The 20,906-nt window shown below is 31.8% G+C and overlaps 1 protein-coding gene across 1 annotated transcript in view; it reads right to left on the bottom strand.

Annotated features, from left to right (window-relative positions):
- Positions 1-7,687, bottom strand: part of LOC124362569 (ring canal kelch homolog) — a 36,154-nt gene extending 28,467 nt beyond the window's left edge. The window contains 1 exon segment of the mRNA XM_046817192.1: positions 7,365-7,687. The gene's annotated coding sequence lies outside the window, so the exon portion shown is untranslated.
- Positions 7,688-20,906: the final 13,219 nt, after the last annotated feature.

The following is a 20,906-nucleotide window of genomic DNA, read 5'->3' as shown; positions in this document are numbered from 1 at the left end:
GTTTACGTGGGCGGCCGCAAGAACAGAATTCAAGGGTGGACGAGAACGGGTTGAAAATTATAGTCATGATCGACACCCAAGGACAAGCCTTACAGATGACAATATTCATGCCAATGGAGAGCTTATTGAACGTGATCGCCAATTACCCGTACAAGAAATTTCATCAGTCCATATCAGCTATGGAAGTGTTCAATCCATAATCACTTATGAGCTTGGTTTCAGAAAAATTAGTGGTTGATGGGTTCCAAGGTTGTTGACTGAAAACCAAAAACAGGTTAGGTGTGGGATCACTGGAAGGCTACTGGATAGATTTCAGCAAGATTAAGATGCATTTTTAAAGTGCATTGTTACATGCGATGAAATGTGGATACACCACTACACCCCCAAGTCAAAAATATAAAGTAAGAATTGGTGTAAAAAGGATGAAGGTTGCCCTGTGAAAGCCATAACTTGTCTCTCTACTGGAAAAGCCCTTGCACCAATTGTTTTGGACTGTAGGGGAATTTTATTTGTCAATTTTCTGCATGATCACGTACAGTGAATGCGGTTTACTACTGTCAGTTGTTACAGTTGGCAAAAGCCACCTATCAAACAAAAGAAGAGACATGTCCATCAGATATGTCATTCTCCTGCATGTCAACGCCAGGCCTCACACCGTGGCCTTAACAAGAGAAACACTGGAAGAAATCGGCGGGAAAACCCTTGGGCACCCTCCTTATAATCCTGACATCCTCCTGTGGCTATGTTTTGTTCGCGTCTATGAAGGAATCACTGGGAGGAAAATTATTTGACAACAATGAAGAAGTCAAGGAGCACATGCGCAATTGGCTTACAACTCGCCCTCAAAATTTCTATGACCAGGGAATATTGATACTTCAAAATCAGTGGCAAAAGTGTGTAGATCACGCAGGAGAGTATATTGAAAATGTTAAAAGAATAATAAATGTATTAGGTTCACAAATATAGGTAAAGAAATAAATTACTGTTTATATTTGATTTACCCCTCTACAACAATCAATACAATCAACTGACCAATTAAATTATTTGAACGTTAACTAATTTAAACACTGTAAACAGATTTTTCAGATTGTAAACATACATAGCCTATTATATGTAAAGTGACTTCATATAAATATATATATATATATATATATATATATATATTTACATACATATAAATATGTATGTAAATGTGCGTGTTGTGAAACTAATTTTATATATATATATATACCAAAAAAAATTTTGAACAATGTTATTCACTGAAAGGTATTTGCAAAGTACCCGAAGATGGAAACAAAATTTACTTAGAAAATTTAGAACAGGCACATCAGTTAATATTAAAATCAAAAGTACCCTTTGGTCTGAATAAAAGATCGATGATGGTGTATATCACTACATTTGTATACAAGAAACATCAAGATCGATGTTCAATCGATGTAACGATCAATTAATTGTTTTTATTATGTATTATTTTTTCTAAATTCTTTCTCTGTTCATGATATTTCTCTTTGGTCTTAATCACATGTTCAAAAATTCCTGTTTATTTATTTATGTAAATTTTTATTTATTTACTTATGTAAATTTTGTTTGCTGTGTTTTTTTATTATAACTTTTTGAAAACGGCAAAGCCAAAATATTAAAGGAAATTATATACCAAGAAGTCCAATAATTGTTTTATATATATATATTTATAATAAATGATTATACTAAATGATAAAAAACAAGGTCCGCATATCATACTCTCCCAGTGTAGACTTTAATATGCCGCCTACATTCGTATCTATATAAGTAGGTAAATATATACACACATATTACAAAAGTACTTTGGTATTATCCAGAATTTTGGTATTTAGTCCGGAAAGTTTTACTTGTTTGATTGTGGATTACATGAGCAGTTAAAATATTAGTAAAATAATTAAAATTCCTTTTTAATTGGTCATTGTGTTTTTTCAGAGTGAGAGTAAGGGTTTGTTGTGTAATCGTGTATTACTCTTAAATAGAGAAGAGCTATTTTTATGTTATCGGAAGTTACCCCATGGTATATATGTACATAAATAGTAGTAAATACTAAATTATAAAGTTATAGTTACGTTTGTTTTGCTTATTGAATAAAGTTTTTTTACACTATTCGCCTGTAGAAAGTTTGGTTCAATTTGTTTATATTATTATCATATTTATTTTTATTGACACCGGTAACGAGATTTGCGTTATTGACCAACTGCAATCGTCTTCCTGAACAAAACAATGTAAGCTTTTATGGGATGAAAATGACAATAAGTTCTAGAACGTAAAAGTGGAACAACTTTTCTTGCAAGATAGCAGTAAGTTATGGTTGGGTAAATTTACAATATTTGTTTGTTTTGTCAAGTTGCGTTTCTTAGCTAGCAGTAATGATCGGAGGCATTTGTGATCAGACCATTTAGACCTTTTAGTGATAGGTACTACCTTGAGGGATGATGTTTCATGATGCCATCAACACTGGCCACCACCGCGCTTATGGCCGGAGAGATTTGTATCTGGCTGATATGAACTTTTATTCTCAAAAGGTTTAAATTATACGAGGTTGACTCACGATCGTAACAAGCAAAACCAAACTAACTGCAATCTAACTGCTATCCAAACAAGCCATAAATAATGTAACATTTCTCTGAGGTCTAGGCAAAAGTTAGCTTTGTATTTTTGAATGCTAGGGGCGACTTTAATAAGCGGTCTACACTCGTTATTCAATTGATATTATCGAAAAATACGATATATTATCCAACCTCCATATGTAAAAATCGTACACAATAAGAGTTATAATAAATAACAAGAAGAATCCCGTACTTTACAATTTTAAAAACATAAATTTAACAACAACATTACAAAACAACAAAACCAACTATGACCTAGACTTAGATATCAAAGGAACCTTACACTGTTTATAACTTGCCCAGCTTGATATCAATGAGTAACCGCTTTTGTGAAATAGAGGAAAGAATTTTTCCCATGTTGTTACCAGGAGCCAAACCATGTTGAATCCACTTAAGGGGAGTTGGTACCTTTAGAGTTAAAAACATCAGTTTTAATTTTTTTATTCTAAAACATTCTCAGTTTTATTCTCTTTAAAGAAATATATGATAGTATATATGTGACAAATATTTTGCCTACTTAAAAAAATAAAACCAAATCCATGACATGACATTTGATGCATCTGATCTGCAACCTTCTATGCAATATAATTCAATTATGGAATGGATCACTTGTTATAGTGTATATTATACCTACATTTTAGCTTTCTGATGTTTGGTGTTGATAACACTGCACTAAGACTAACAGTCAGACAAATAGAACCAGATGACAACTGCAGAGAACAGTGTTGTGGTATTTGTGTTTGTTTACAACAGTTTTTGTTGACATGGGTTTGTGCAAAGTTGTTTTTTAGTTGTGTGATTTTCTATTGTGTATTACTAAACATAATGCCTAGAATTAGGAAAATTAATGCCAAAAGTGCTTTCAGAGGTAATCAACATAGGCTTAGTTCCAGTTCTTCTGGTTCATCTAACCTCTCAACTACTGTCCGGCCTAGTCATAGGCCTACTATTGAGCATCCTAGTCCTAAGGAGTCATCAGCATCAAAGAAACTTAACAATTTTAAATACCCAAATGAACAGGAGTATGAAGAGTCTCAAGTTAACTTGGTAGTTAGATTAGAGATTATATCAGGACTATAATTTATGATCCCGCTGCCTCCACGGTCGAACCCAAAATTGGAACGAAAGCTTCAATGCCTCTGTAAGGCAAAGATTACCAAAAACAGTATTTGTAGGCCTTGATACCCTCAAATTAGGTGTTGCAGATGCTGTTATCTGCTTTAATGATGGATCCATAGGAAAAGCTAATATTCTGAAAACGCTTAAGGGAAGTCCAACGTCCCTATCCCTTCCATGTTAAATTTACGCTTTTTAGGTAGGTTTTTTTTCTCCTCAACTATTAGATATAAAGCTATGAAATTTTGCATGTTTATTTATCTATGTTATATAAATATCTGGAACTAAAATAGTTAAAATATCTTCAGTACTTTGATACTTATGATTTTTTTCTCACATATATTTTTTTGTATATATTGTTTTTGTGAAAATAATTTTTCCTGAAGGCATTTTTCAAAATATTACTATTATTTTACTTCCAGAGCTGCATTCTGATATACCCTACAAGCAAAAAAAAAAAATATATATATATTAAGATATTTCAAACGGTTCCTGTTTTAAGTGTACCTAATTGCAAAAAAAATGAACTTTTCGGTAATCGAAGAAATACGAAAACAATTGAATAAAATGAACATAAAAATAAGACAAAACTTTAATTAGACCCCACTTAAATTTTAAAATCCACCGGGGCAGTAGTCTGGATCATCAACCTCTTCTTCCCCAAGCCTTAGCCTTCTTTTCTTGATACTGGACTCTTTTGTTGCTAACTGCGCCGCAAACTCCGCTTTTCTCATTCGCGACACATCAGCCGTCTTCAGCGCCTCCAGAGTGTATTTCCCCATGTGTGTTAGGCCTAACTGTTCTAAAACATTTAATCTACACATGTTCCCTTCATTGAAAGTAACTATGTCATCAAAAACACCTAATTCAAGAGTTTTCAGCCCAACAAAAACATTCTTTGGTACCCTACTCCACACCACATTGTTGAAGCTTTCGTTAACATTTTGGGTTTTGCCATGAAGGCAACGCCTTAGGAGAGTAGGGTTAACTAAGTCCTTGAACACAGGTCTAATGGCTTCCATTACTGCTTTTGGTACTGGCTGATGTGTGTAAGATGTTTTTTCAGCTAAGGACGCTTTGTTATATCTGCACCATGTGTTGAGAGCGGGTGGGCAAAGTATATGGTTCGGGGCAGCATCAGTGGACAAGCTATGGCAGTAAATTGCCCACACAGCTTCCCTAATTTTATTCAAGTCATTGACATTACTTCTGATAGCATTGCCATAGTACAGCTGTAACTTATCAATGAGAGTGTCTGTCAGCCTTCCAGCGCCTTTTATTGATTTACCATCGGAAAGCAATGTTCCGCCTAACTTTTGCTTCAGCTTGCGAAGACGGGTACCATACGTTTACTAACATGCCCTACACACTCAAGTTTTTCCACTTGCAAATCACCATAAGGCCTGCTTTCTACTACTGCACTGAAAGATTTACTATCTCCGTCACCCAGAAATTTAACGTAGCGGACATTGCGCTTAGCTTCAGATCGCAGAAAACAGTCACAGCAGCAACTGTCTCCATGCCACCACTGGTTCCTTCATAATTCTTCTGGCAGTTAGGGAGATGGGCAGTTTTTTTCTCTGCAAAACCTTTTGTTCGCTCACAACCTCTGCAGTATTTAATAAGGATTTCTACATCTATAACCTTACCGGTATCTACGCTAGTGACAGTACAGGCAGCATTTTTTATTATTTTTTGTATTATTTCTTTTATAACCAAACAAAACACAGTGTTAGAAATGTCATCTGAGTCAATGCTTGTCATCTGCAGTAATCCTGTTGCCAACCCAACAAAAATAAATCACAGATTGTAAATTTCCAGACCAGCACTATAACAAATATTGAAAGAAACACAATTGCGGCAGCATTTGCCAGCGTAAAAGGCAATGAAGACATATTTTATAACAATTATAAAAACTATTTAGAAGCTTAAAACTATAATATTTTTGGTATCAAAATGTTCACAAAAGTCCAAATTACAAAAAAAATAAAAAATACAATATTTTGTAAAAAAATTTTTTTTAATGTTGCACTCCCCTTAACATAAGTCCTGGGAAGTTCACAGTTTTAGGTCTAAAGCGAATCAACTTAGAACGAATAAGAAAAGCTGTAAAGGAAGTAAAAGAATAAAATAAGAAGAAAAGGGTACTAAGATGGAAGCTAAAAAGAAAACAAGGAAGGTAAAGATGAAGAAAGCAATTGTCCAGGTGGTTTTTCGTGAAAAAACCAATCTCTTACTTTCAAATGTGTTCTTCCGAAACCTGTTTTTCTTAATTTTTTACATAAATTTAAAAAACTGTCTGAGATACTAGAATGAAATTTGGCATATAACTAAAAGACTAAATATTGTGTGATACTGCCCTAGGAGATGTTGAGTTATGTTGAAAAATAAATTTATCTAGGCCTAGTAAATATAAAATTTTTAAAAATTGTATAAAAATTTTTCTTTTTTTAAATTTTTTATAGAAATAAAAAGTATTTTTTACATATTGCGCTATAATAGGGCAAGAATAATACAATTGGCAAGTGTTACAAATGTGGGGCAGATTGCTCATGTAGTTTAGGAGATAATGGTTCCTAAAGTTGAACTTGACACCCCATTTAATTATGGATTTATAAGAGGTGTCGTCTCCCCTTAAACAAATCTTATAAATTGTGATGAATATCTCATATTCATTGCCATTTTCAGTCTCAAAATATCAGAATATCAAAATATTTTACTTCTTGTTGTTTATTGTTTGCATTAAAATTACACTAAGTAGTAATAATTAATTGAAATCACATGCTAAGTTACATAAATTGTAATATCGAATTATAACTTCGGATAAAAACAATCAAACCATTCGTTAATAACAATCGAAAATATAATTTAGTATTTAATCATTTATATATATATATATATATATATATATATATATATATATATAATGAATTGATAAATTTATTTTATTACAAATTGTTAAGTATTATTTTTATTGTGTTATAATTCTTGTTACATACGATTATTATTTAATATCGAAAATTGAATAATATATTAAATCGTTCCAAAAAAAACTATCAACTAAAGAGTGTAGGTAGCTTATTAAAGTATCCCTGATACATTAAATAACATTGAAATAAATTATGATTGGTAACTCAGGTCAATAATGTGGTTGATACCGATAAATGGTACTAAAATGTATTACACTTGATAGGCCTTATAATGTTTATTATGTGATCACCAGTATTATAGAATGAGAGATAGAAGGCTATTAATAAAACATTGTAACTGCAACTTGTGACACAGCTCCAACTCCCACATAGGCTACTTTAGATTTAAGCTAGGGTATTAAAAAATATATATATATATATATTAATCAATAACTGTATCTTGTAATTTATATAATTGTAGGTAGGCTACTTTCTCACTACTTTTATATTATCATGATCTAAATATGAACAGATCCTAAAAACCAAATCACAAAGTAGCTACTACTAGGTAGATAAGCACATGACATTACTAATGACTACTTTAAGTATTTATAATTAATTTCTTGTGAAACTTTAAGGAAGATAGTATTGCTGATTTTAAAAAGATATATACATATGTTATCAATAGATAAGACAGTCTAGTACTTACACATTTAATAGTTCCACAAATAATTTGTTGTTATTCCACTCTAGAAGGTTACTCTTACTCTAGAAGGTTACTCCACAATAAGTTCGTAAACTGGAAATGATCAGTCAACAGTGGTTAGCATAGCAAGTTATGATTCTTTGAATTTAACTAATTTAGGCTAGCCTATTAACAATAGAAGTTTGTATGTATAGTACAGTTTTAATAACATGGATTAATAATTTACCTAAACATCCCATTCGCCAACAATACCCTATCCTTGAAATCTATGCCCTTACTCGAATTGAATTAGCCTACTGCTTGTTCTTAATCTTTATGCTTATGCGCTTGACATAACTGTCAGTCAGCTGACGCAAAAAATCAAAAGCAAGTCACCATAGATAAACAAACGTTATGGGTCAGTTTATACGTTATGGGTCAGATTATACGTTATGTCAAAGTTTGTAGAATAAAATGAAAAAAAAAAAATATTTATCACCTATGGTGTGACAATCACTACTATAGACTAAGGAATAAAAAATAGAGTGTGAAGTACATGTAAACACAACCTTTGACCAAAACTAAGATACAACTAGCGTATGACTAACACTTTATAAACAAGACATGTATACCTGATTAAACTAAATCATAGAAACTAAAAATAAGAATTAAAAGTATTTTATTCTGGATGTGTGTCGTATGATACTGGAAATAATACTCCTACAATTACAAATGAGCTGCGATTGGACTTCTAGTCTCTATGGGCTATTTATCGCTTTATAAGAGTGTAATGTGTATTGATAGAAGTGAACTTCAAGGTGGAAAGAGGAGAGCATATAAAGATTTACTAAACATCCATCAAACAGGTGCTAACTAAATGGATTGCCATTACAAATTTAAAAATACGCGCATTCTGAACAAATTACTTTGTCCTTGATCAGTATTTTCAGACTTTCTAAATTGTATACGAAAATTTAAAGAAAAGATTAACACAAACACATTTTGCTGTGATGGAGAAACATCACTTTCAAGCAGACATTAAAAGTTATTTCACAATTTTTATATAATAAGAATAGAAATTTTATTGATTTTGTAATATGCCCTTTATTTTAACTGAGTGTCTGCATTGAGGTTGTTATTTGGACGTATCTCGCCTAACTCATGCCTGTACTTATAAATTGAGACAAAAACTATCTAAGAAATTATAGGCTTATTTCAATACTACCAATTTTTCAAAAAGTACATGAGCCGTTAGGTTATGAATTACTTAATCTACATTTACTAGTTTATGTTGTTTCTTGTAGATTTAAAACTTTATTTTAGAGAAAAGGGTCGACAATAACTGCTATTATGCGGTAACTGAGCAAGCCAGAAATGATATTGAGGACACAAAAATCAATACCGCTCACCCTTTTCGACCTTTGTAAAGCCTTATGTTGTTTGCAATTTGAATTATTGACTAACGAACTGTAAACTTACGGCTTGAGTAAACAGTCAGTATCTCATCAATATGATATAAATGTTACAGCCAATGCGTAAATAATATACAATCGATAGAGTAACTAATGTTTCCCTTAAAAGCAATTGCTTGGTCATCTCTGTGCAACGAACTATACTACTGGAACGCGCACTGCCCATAAGCAGCATGTTGTGTTTTCCGGTCGCACACAGCTGTGCGTTACTGGTGTATCCATGGATTTGCAGGCGCTTAAAGTGGGCAAGAACTCACCAAGTTCTGTACTCCATGCCAATGATGCTGATCTTAGAACACATTAACTTTTTATTGATTTTAAATCTAAGGGTAAATTAAGTAGATCAAGTGATGATGTACGGTATTGAAAATTGTAAAATATTATTATTTACTCTAGTTATCTCAAACAAATGCGACCACTTCTAAATTGACAGGAAGCCACGAGTTACTTTGAATTAAAACTGTGACTAAACTATTTTTTTTTAATAATATCTCATCACATCGAAAAAACAAAAACTTTTGACATTAAAAAAGAAACCAACTTAGAAATAAGGCAAAAATATTGGTCAAAATAATTTTATTTTCTAACACGTAGATTAAGTGTGTCATGTTTGTAAATTTTTTGTAGTTTATTTTGAAATAAAATACTGTCAATAAAAAGTTGTTTTTTTTTCATCTGGGTAATATTTTAATGCCTGTAATATTTGTTTCCGACTTTGTAAGAAAAATAAAAGTCAAAATCTCAGTTATTTTGATATTGCACAAAAATCAGTTTTTTTAACAGAAAATAAAAATCCACGGTAAAAAGCAGCTACTAACATTTGTAATAATAAATAAATTGTAGTATCTAACAATTGTATTAAGTCTACAAGGCGTTTTAAAGTGATATTAGATCATTACTATAATGCCTGCCATATGGGCGGAGTTAGTTCTTGCCCATTTCCAGCGCCTGCAGACTCGGAACGCAGCCCAGGATTTCGGCTCGGTTTCTCCGGCCCAGAGCGCGTTCCATTATTATAATTCGTTGTCTCTGTGTCATTATTTTTTTTATTAATTACCAATAGGTTTAGAAGAATGTGTTAAACTGATAATCTATGCAGACGATGTTGGGTCACATACAGTTTTCAACAATTGCAACCCAAAACGAAAAATGTTTAAATTAAATCTCTTAATTGGTTAGCTTCTAATCAATTAATTTTGTAATGATAAGAAAACAAAGTATTACTATGAGATTAATATATATGTCAGATACCCAGTCTTTAAAACTATTAGATACTAAAATCGTCAATTCATTAAATTGGCATGTTTAGTATACATTTAATATACATCGAATAAAATTTGTAATTTTTTCATGCTACGTATTCATGAAGTTAAGGGATACAGTGTTTAATAAATATTTAAGATTGTCATACTTTTGCCTATTTAAATTACAATAGCTTTGAGGTCTATCATCTTATATCAGTCAACTTTGGATTATACAAAAGACACCCATCTCGATTATTTTTTAGAGTATGGCCTATTGAATTGTGTAGACTTCTTAAACATTTTAAAATTATAACTGACATTGATTTGTATATATTTACAGATTCCACTTTACACTAAAACACTAATCTTGAACACTAGCACCAGACAGGATGCATATAAATACAATACAAGAAATAAACTAAAAATGATATCCCACAGAATCCATTTGCTTTAACAAGGAATTATTTAGCTGCACTAAATTGTATTAAATGTGTTAAGAAAATTACCCCTGTTAATTTAAACTTTCTTTTTTAAGTACTACAAATACAAATTATATTATTGACTAAAAGACAATCGATTTTACAGTAATAACGAATTTTTACACACAAATACAAATTGATTAGCTCCTTCTCTGGAATTTTAAATGACATCCCCCTTATATTGTGCTATCTTATATCATTGTTAAGACTGTATCTAACTATTGCTTACCTGGCCTGCTTCATGTAAAGTACTAATAGCAATTAATATATTTGATATAATGTAATTTTGAATGACAGACTCTTCTCTCTCGATTACTTAAGAATCACAATTACCTACTATAAATCGTCAAGCCACGTCTATTATTTTTGCAATAGGCATTATGTTATTATTATACTCTGTTCTTACTCTTCAACGATTATTTCGTGCATTTTCAACTTACATAATAGTGGTATATATTTAGATTTTGATAAATGATTTGCTTATATTATCATTGTCCTTTAATGTAGTTTTTGCTATTTTTTAAATCTCAAAATCACTTTATTATTATCAATTTTATTGAAATCATTGTGATACCGTGTAAGTCGCATCATGTCGAATTAATTGTAAGATAACAAGACCATTGCATTGTCCCTTATATAATTTAATTATAGAGTACATTTCATGTTTTATTATCGAGGATTCATGTTTCATTTAATTTAGATGGAATAATTTGGCAATGTAGTGTTTTTAGAGCTAGAGTTTTGTGCTCTATTGACTTGAAAATAGGCAACATCAACGGTTATATTTGGGGAGAGATAGAGAATTAACTGGTCTAGGGTACAAACTCCCAAGAAGAAAATGGTTTGTTTAGTTGAGATAATCGCTCCTTAATAATTTCACTCTCCATAAAACACGTATTTGGAATTAAAAAACGCTTCTCCTCTCGCTGGTGCAGATGCGGACCAATCTTGCCTAAACATTCTCCTTCGTGTTCTTCCTAGTAGATGAAAAATTGTAACTATGTGAAACCTGTCTCTCTTATTATTTGCAAAAACTTAAAAATGCTGTTTTTAGTGTTTACATTTTGAAAGTCGTAGGACAGATGTGATATTTTAGTGATATACAATTATTAATAGTTCTGACATACTCTAACTTTCTTAACACACTAAATCACCGACAAAACATTGCAAGCTACATCTTGTTGCTTTTCCGAGGACTGGCCATTGGTATTATGCAAAGGATTCCGTGGGTTTCGCTTTTTGCCAACTCGCCCACTCTCTAAATTATCTTGACGTGAAGTTTTCCTATAACGTCACCATTTTCACAAATATTTAGATTTTAAGATAGAATATTAACTAATAAAATAAACCAACAGTAACGGTTTTCAATCAAGTAACTTCTAAGAGGAGGTATACAGTACAGTAGTTAGAAAATTCACGAATGGCAGACCAGCTGGTTAGCGATAACTTATCATAGTGTTCTGCTCCAAGTTAGGAGAAGGAATGTGTCGTACATCATTGAGTTTATGTGTCTAGAAAGTCTTCTTACTCTATAACTTGCCTTACGCATTTTACAAGTATTTTTCTATCAATACTAGCGCAATTTCGATTCAGCAATTATAAGAACCTACTTGAAATCTAGAAAGTGAAACACATTCCAGCTTTATAGGTCTTCTTTATATGAAGTATTTAAATGTTCTAAGTTAAATTCCCTTATATTTGTATTTTTATAATGGTTAAGGATTTGTCTAAAACGTTCAAAATTTTTGTCATCTGCAATAATTTGAATTTTATTGTTCATTGAAGAAAACCTGCACTTTAAAATTTGATACCGAGAAACTTATAATTTATTTTAAATAAACATATGTTAGACGTTTGCATATTTTTTCTCGAATTTCATTATAAATTGGGTAACAGATTTAAAACCCTAATTCTGAAAGTTAAGATTTACTTCCAGAATTTAGACGGGCCTACCGAGACGTTAATCTACTCGTTGGTGAGTGTATTAGAAATATTTCCAATGACTGAAGGATAGATAATGATCCTAGCTCACAACTGAGCTTTTATGCAAAGTTAAGATGAGTATTGTCCTCCTCCGTAGACTAGTAGATACAGTCACGGCTCTCTAACGGAGAGATCACGGGTTCAAATCCCGGGGAGGTCCAATCAAGGTAGGAATAATAGCCAAAGTAACCAAAAACAAGCCACCATAGCCAAGAGCTAGGGCTTAAAAGAAAACAAGAAATGAGTGTTTTTTTTTTAAATATTATTATAATAAACGTATTATGCTTACTGTTTTGTGATAAGGGGAGCGTAAGACAGCTACATGATCTAAAACATAATAAGTTAATGTCTATTCATATAATGCAACAGACACGTAGCCAGTAAGAAAACGTAAACTAATAGAACTAAAAACATCTTAGGTATAAGACAATGTTCTATAGACGAAAGGTTAAAGGAGCAAGATTAATCATTTTGATTTAATGATTCAGCAAGTTAACTTACTTTTTTATAAAACCTGGTATTTTTATCAAATAGAATTAGTCCAAAAAAGTCTCACCCTATAGTTTGCTCGTTGTGATTTTATTTACTATTTATTCCAGTAGGCTGTACCCATATTTGATCAAACTAGTAAACATTTGATAAAAATAAATTAGTTGCCGCGATGCGCAGGTCGCTAACAGTTGGTAGGTGGGCCGCGATCGGTCAGTCAAGTCGCGTTATAGCCTACCTGTTATGAAAACTTGCTGTAGTACGATACGGTTTGAGTTGGAAGCGATGAGAGCTTGCAATCACATTGTATGCATTGACGGCCAGATATAACGAAAAAGCTACCGAACACGGCGAGAAGCAAGCGGCGTTGGCGTAAGCATCAATTTTAATTTTTTCGTCCCATCAGCTGTCTAACAGTGAACTGTCAGTTTGTAGGTTTAATTTTAGTGAGCAAGCGAGCGTCGTCGTTTCGTTTGTCTGATACATGCATTTATGAAAATACCTGTTGCGAGCTGCAAACTTGCTAGGTTTGTTCTTGAAGTTTAAATTTACGTTGCAAGTTTTCAAAACTAGTCTCAACTGTAACCTGGCACAGGTTTCTGTCATAAATATTAGATTTCTTTAAACAAAACTTTCTTTACAAGATTATTTAAAGTTGAGGTTAACAAGCTGCAAATTATTTTACCTTTTTTAATATTACAATAAATACTGTTACTGGTAGAAACTTGCCAGTCTTGCTGTCGGCTTTTGTGCAGGAAAGAAGTTTTCGGGCAAGGTGATTTTAGTGTAGGCATAGACTATTTAGTGGTGATTCTCAAGAGAAAGTTCACCTATTGGAAAGGTAAGCAGTTTAATAATTACTTCATTGCATTATATTTTTACTTTAATATGATTTTAATATATATTCTTCACCAACTTGTACAGGAGTGCTACAGCTCAATAAGTTAGCTGCTAACAATGTACACCATAATTTTAATTGCATTTTGTAGCAATAACTTGATTATTCAATAATTGACTTACAACACAGTTTTAACTGAACTTGAAGAGATGTCTAAGTTTAGTTGATTTATTTGTGTAATATTACTTTGATGCATATAAAGAGGAAACTCTAATAAGTTTAATCATTACTTAATTGCTATTATCGAACGATTAGTTTTATTATCCAACTTTGATATTATATTATAATCGCACTTTACAAAAATTATAATACATTAACAACGAGAATAATACATTACAAGATTTAATTAAATACATTTAACAATAGCATTGAAAAATACAAAACCATCTTTGACCCAGACCTAAATATCAGACAAACTTTACAATAAACTTATTTACAGCTTGTTCAGATAGCAGTGAGCAACCGCTTTTATGAAATAAATGTATGAATTCTCCCCATGGGTTTTACAATGAGCCAAATCCACATTTTGTAGCTACTTGAAACAAATCTCATAATTTTAAAAAGATATCTTACACAATTTGTCATATTAATCGCCATTTTCAAACTCCCCAAGAATAGTTACTTCTTGTTGTTTATTTTTTACACAAAAGTTACTGTAATTATCAAGTTGAAATCATATGTTCAGTTAAATAAACTGTAGCATCGAAATATTCATTGGATTGAAACATTCTATATAAAGAACCAAACAATGAGCGTAGGCCCGCTTATTAAAGTCTAAACGTAAAAAATTCACTATTTTAAAATGAATTTTACCAATGTTTTATTGTAGCTTACTTCTTGATGCTGTTTTATTGTAATTTTTATTATAATGCTGTTATAACCGAATCCCATGGAAATATATGCACAAAACTCAGACATTATCTTGCCTGGATGTAGAAATAAAGTTTCATACAAAATATTAAGTCTATAATACTTTTTGTTCTTGAAATATCCTGCTAAATGCTCATTAAAGGAATTAAGCCAAATTTCATGAAAGGAAATGTACAATTAAACTATTTGATGTGACTTCCGAATCACCAATAGGATGCTTACTAGAATAGGATTGCTCAGCAACCTCTCCAACCAAAGAGGAGCTACACTGCCTTGCAATAACTGAAGTATCTACTACCCACTGACCTACTGAACATTTTGTTCAAATAATGACTGTTAGATTATCAAAGAATAAAATATTTTGCAATATATCTGCATGTTTCAAGATGATGGGTATTAAAAGTTTGGAAAAGGAATAATTATATTTCAATTACTACAGTAAGCATCTTATAGTAAAACAGGAATAGACTTTTAAATGTTGTTCATAACAACTATTTTTCCTACAGATGTCATTAATTTTCAACGTATTTTTCAAAAATGATTGTTTTTATAAATTTTTAAACAAAAGATTATCCAAAATTACTAATTTTACTGCTTTGATTCGTAATTAATGTGAACTAATAACAACAAGGAATAAATCATTTGTAACCTTATCTATCTCAATATAATGTAAATTTAAATGGTAGAATACATGTGTTAGAAAGATGACATTGACGAATTAAGATATAAGGTTAAGGAAAATCAAAAATAAATATCTACACTCATTATTGACATATGTGTTCAGAAATATCAATTTTGAATCACCTTCTCTGTCAACTAAAAAATTTAGTTTCGTCATCATAGTACCGAGTTAAGATGTCATAAAAAAATAAAACTGTTTATGTTGGTATTACTATGACATCTCATTAAGTTAGCACTTTTATGCATTAGCTGAAGAACATATAAACTAAATGAGGAGAACATACAGTAGTCCAGTTTATAATTTTGTAAAGAAAGAGAATGTTATGAGTATGAGTATGTTTTGTGCAATGCTTGTAGGTTAAATTTTTAATTTAGTCTTAGTTGCGTTTCTTATTGTAACTTGATAGGAATGGAGGCAATTTGGAGATGGGATTATAGAGTTTACACTGAATAAAATTGGAAAATGGAGAGATTTTGAATTCAGCAGACTAAAAAATCAAAAATAGTACTGGGAGAGGGTATTTCCATTTAAGAAATTTTAATGTTGATTCCGATTTGTATTATTGTTAGTAAAATGATTCCCTAAAATAATACAGGAACATGATTTGAGAAACGAAACAAGAAATGTTTATTACAGTGGATGTTGAAGCACTGACTGGAAGGACTTTTCTCTGCATAAGCAAAATTTTAAATAAATACTTTTATTGCAATTTATGTATAAAAAAAAGAAATATTACATATATTGTGGATATGAAAATTTTTACTGCTTTAAAGTGTTAGTTATAGCCACTGTGTTTTAGGAATAAACACGTAGTAGTGCTAGGAAACAAAGTTTCGGGTTATACAACTGTTGACTTAATCTTGAGCAGCTTGGTTATCTCTTTGTTACTGAATGTGTGAAAACATCCTAGAGAGAAACAACAACACAGCCTGTGAAACCAGTGTTTGGCACCAACAGTATAGGACAGAAAACTGAGATGTTTACTTGTTCCTCATAACTCTGGCACTTAGCCATCAATAGAATTTGGTAACTACTAGTGTTCACGTTGAAAAAAAAAAACACATTTATTGCAAGACATTAATATTAAAACAATGCTATTTTTTATAAAAATTAAATATTTATAAATATATATTTTTGTGCATCAAATATTTTTATCCATGCTTAGTAAACTGAGGTATTATGGACAATAATTCGTAAAATAATAAGGAATACAATCATTCATCTCTTAACAGGCTGAGTAAAAAATACAATTTAGTAAAACAATAATCCATTAGTAAATAATATTAAACTTCTTTAAAACGTTTTGCTTATTTTCTTTAAGAACATGGTTGGTACAATACAATTTCCCCTTCATTTACCATGAAACAATATTACAAATCTAATTACAAAATGTCAAGTCACTTATAGTGTGGTATACACAACTGAACTATGTTTATTTAAAATCTTTTGTCCTTTACAAAACAAGTTATGTACGAGATTTTTAAATAATAAAATAATGTAATAAATAATTTTACTTTAATAATATACATTACATGTTTATTATTAAGGTATAATACAAAAAAATCATTTGTTACATGTTTGTGTTAATCAAAACCAAAGCATAATGCTTTTTTTTACCCTTCGCAGACAGCAAAAAATTGGCAAAGTTTTAGGCTTGGGACAAAAATATTTTTATAGAAATCTGTTTTTTCTTTTAATGTTGTAAAACTTACTGTGTAGTAATATATTTGTAATACTAACATATATTTTTTACCATTTGTTGCAAAAAAATGTGAATATACCCGAAAAATTAAAGTTTTCATTATAAATACTCAAAAGTTGTGTGTGAGGGTTTTTTTATATCGTTGTAAACTACTTATGATACATTCAGTTTTATATGAGAAGTACATCTGTATAGTTATGCACTGTTTCCATACATTTTGATCATTTCTTTAGCAATAAAATAATGTATGCCTAGTTAAGTTTACAACTCTAGAGCAGGTTATATACGGCCTTCAACACAGGAATCATGCAATTCCTGAAATTCTCACATAATAAGTATAGGTACCGTACCTAGGAATCACTTGTCAGTCATATTCATTGGGATAAAAGTTAATTTCTTCAATTTACTAGGTATTTCAATGCTCAATAACAGGTTATGCTGCATCCGACAAGAACATCATCTGAAACTGCGAAATGACAAGCAGAATATAATCAAATATCACTTAAGTCAGTATTGGTCATTGGAATAAAACTCAATTCCTTCAATTTGTCATCGTCCTACTCTACCTTGTACTCCTACAGATTGCATAATCTTGATTTTTGGAATGAAATATGAAGTGTTTGTTCCCAATTGTCATTAATATCAGTTATTACTAACAGTAACTTTAGTAAATTTAAATAGCTGTACCTTATCCTGTCGTGTTGCATCTAAATAGATTCCTCAGGGGTCATAAATAAGTTTCACCATTACTGTAACAAGAACAGAAAAATATGTTGCATTATGAATGAGGTAAGATAAACTAGTCTTTGCTATTGATTGTTCCACTACTCCCTTTCACTTGTACCAGTACAGGATCCATTTATTTCTATCAGAAACAACAAAAAACACATAAGTACTGTGAATTGAAAACCCTGAACATCAAAGTTAGACATCGTTCTTTATAAAAAATCCCTTATATACTGTATTCTATCATACAGATAGATTATTTAGATGTGAAATGGTTCGCTCATTGATGGTGAGGGGTTTGAGGGCTAAGAGGTACAGGAAGGCCCGTTTCACGTCTAAGTAATCTATCAGCACCTTTATAGTTTTGAGTATATTCCACATGGACTTAACAGGTGGGCACAAAATACTACTTGTCGTTGTCCAACTGAAGGTCTGCTAAGAGCATATGAAGTGATCTTTAGAAGTACTCCAAAAACAACTTCAATAATTCAGCGAAGAAAAGCTTGTGGCTATTCCGCTTAAGCCTAACCAGAACACACTCTATCAATAGACAGTCCCAGGTGAAGTCCAACAATTTAAATATAAGTAGAAAAACCAAACAGGACAAAATTAACTCAATCAGAGGTAAGAAGAGAAAGATGTTTAGTGTTGTCCTCCAAGTGGCAAAATCTGCCGCAACCTCATAAATTATACAAATTGACACAAATTTAGCAGGAGAAGTAGACATCTGCCACTTTGTTCCCACCTAACCAGCCAAAACTTGCATATTCAGTCTAGTTCATCACAATAAAAATATTGCCAAACACCTCTGATAGAGTCAAAACACTGTATCAATGAGATTGCAGTGGTGGTTGAAGTGCATAGGTCCCCTGACAAAAAAATAAACACTGCAAGAAATCTCATGAAAAGTCCTAAAAAAGCTTGATACTTTCCAGTCTGTCTATTGAGATAGAAATTCGTCCTCCTCATCAAGGACTAATGCCCACATGGACCAGAAAAGATGTTTTATTCATGAGCCAAAAGAAGACTGCCAAATGGAAAAGAGGCTAACTGAAACATGTTTCTTAAGTGTTCATAAACTCAGTTCTAAAAATAAAATATTAGTCTTCCACCAAAATGTTGATCGCCTCAATAACAAGAAAGAGAAACTAATTCATTTTCTGACCCTAAAGAAACCTCACTGAACATGACCTGAATCCATCCACCATTGCCAACTACTATAGACTGCTCACTGATGGCTGCTTTTAGCAGAAGCAACCATCAAAAAGGGAGTTTGGCGATTTACAAACTCAATAACCATACCAATGCAGTTGGAGCTTGAACATTGTGGGACTTAGCACAGACCGGGTGTTTCAAGCATTCAGTTGAACCATCAGTTGGTAAAGAACAACACTTGTACATCATGGACATTTATCGGCCTACAAGTGCTCCACTTCAAAGGGCTCTTGATCTTTTTTCCTATATTCTAGACTTATTCCCCTAAATAGCAATAGCATAATGGTATTGTTACGTATGATAATGTACAAATTGTATCATAGTATACAATATGTATTGAGATCTTAATGTAAATGGCTTGGATAACTTTACTAACAAAACTGATAATATTAGAAATTTTGGCAACCTACAACATTAATAGACTTACTCTTCAACCTACGAGAATCACCAGGTGTTTCCAGAACATCAGTTGACATTGAGTGTACTAATCTCAACTGCTATATAATTTATGTTGATGTGATAAACAATGGAATGTCTGATCATACAGCACAAATAACCAGTAATGATTTCGACTCCAAAATAACTGAGAATTTCTCACCTTATAGACGGAACTTCAGCACACAGAATCTGACAGCTCTCAAGAGTCTTCTAGCTGAGCAAGACTGGCTGGAGTTTTACATCTTAGAAAGTGCTGAATTTGCATATAATAGCTTCATTGACACATTACTTGTGGCTCTAAACACAACTTGCCCCTACAAGGTCACCTGAAGAAGACAAAATAGGTTATATATTACTGGCTCAGAGGCTGAAGAACTGAGGAAATAATTTATTAGTGCCTAAGAAAGGATTATGCCCAGTGGCTCTCAAACTGACAAATTGGACGTTTCCCAGTTAAGAAAAACTATGATGACCTGAAGCTGAAACAGATCAGACAAGAAGGCAATGAAGACTTTAAAGAGGAAAGCAGTTTGGAGCATCATTGATAGTGAAAGAGAATCATATAGAGACGACAGGAGCATTGATTGGGAGTTAGAGATCGTGGGAAAAACCCACATAGGACATGAACAAAGTAGCAGACCATTTCAATGAAATTAAATTAAATGAAAATTTTTTTATTTAAACAGGCAAAGTTAGGGCCTCATGGCCCTTTCTTACACTTAACCTGTCTGAACAATAATTATTAACAAATATTAACCAAATTAATATTAACACTAATCTACTTTACTAAAGACATTAAATTAAACATTAATCTAAACACTAAAAATTTATAAATATGATACTTCTAAAAAAAAAATATAATATATATATAGTTATACAATCATCACACAAAATAATATTACAACTTCCATTTTTAATAAGAACCAAAAACTATTAATAATACCTAATAACAATAATTTATAAATATATAATAAGAATATTTGAGAAATAAATAATATATATGGTGTTTTATCTCACTCACACTCCTCACCACACTCACAGACCCTTAGGACGGACCCGCCCGACCAACCGTTCATGGTACAAACGTCTCAGTGCCGCCACAAACCGCCAATCTCCCTCAATGGAAGTGATTTCTGGGGGGAGGGAGTTCCACAGACGACAACCCATCACTTGAAAAGATCTATCAAATACTACAGTCCTGTGTTGGGGCATTCTTAAGGTACGAGAACCAGAGCGAGTGCTTCTTGCACTATCATGAGATATAAATTGGAAATAGTTTGAAAAATATTTTGGAAATCCAGATTGTAAAATTGAATGAACTAAATTTAGTATTTTGATTGATCGTTGTTCTTTTAATTTCAAAATATT

Source organism: Homalodisca vitripennis, chromosome 5 (genome assembly GCF_021130785.1).
Source record: "Homalodisca vitripennis isolate AUS2020 chromosome 5, UT_GWSS_2.1, whole genome shotgun sequence".
In the NCBI taxonomy this organism is placed as follows: Eukaryota; Metazoa; Arthropoda; class Insecta; order Hemiptera; family Cicadellidae; genus Homalodisca; species Homalodisca vitripennis.
Note: the sequence above shows the minus strand (reverse complement) of the source record. Positions and strands in the feature narration are given on the sequence as shown.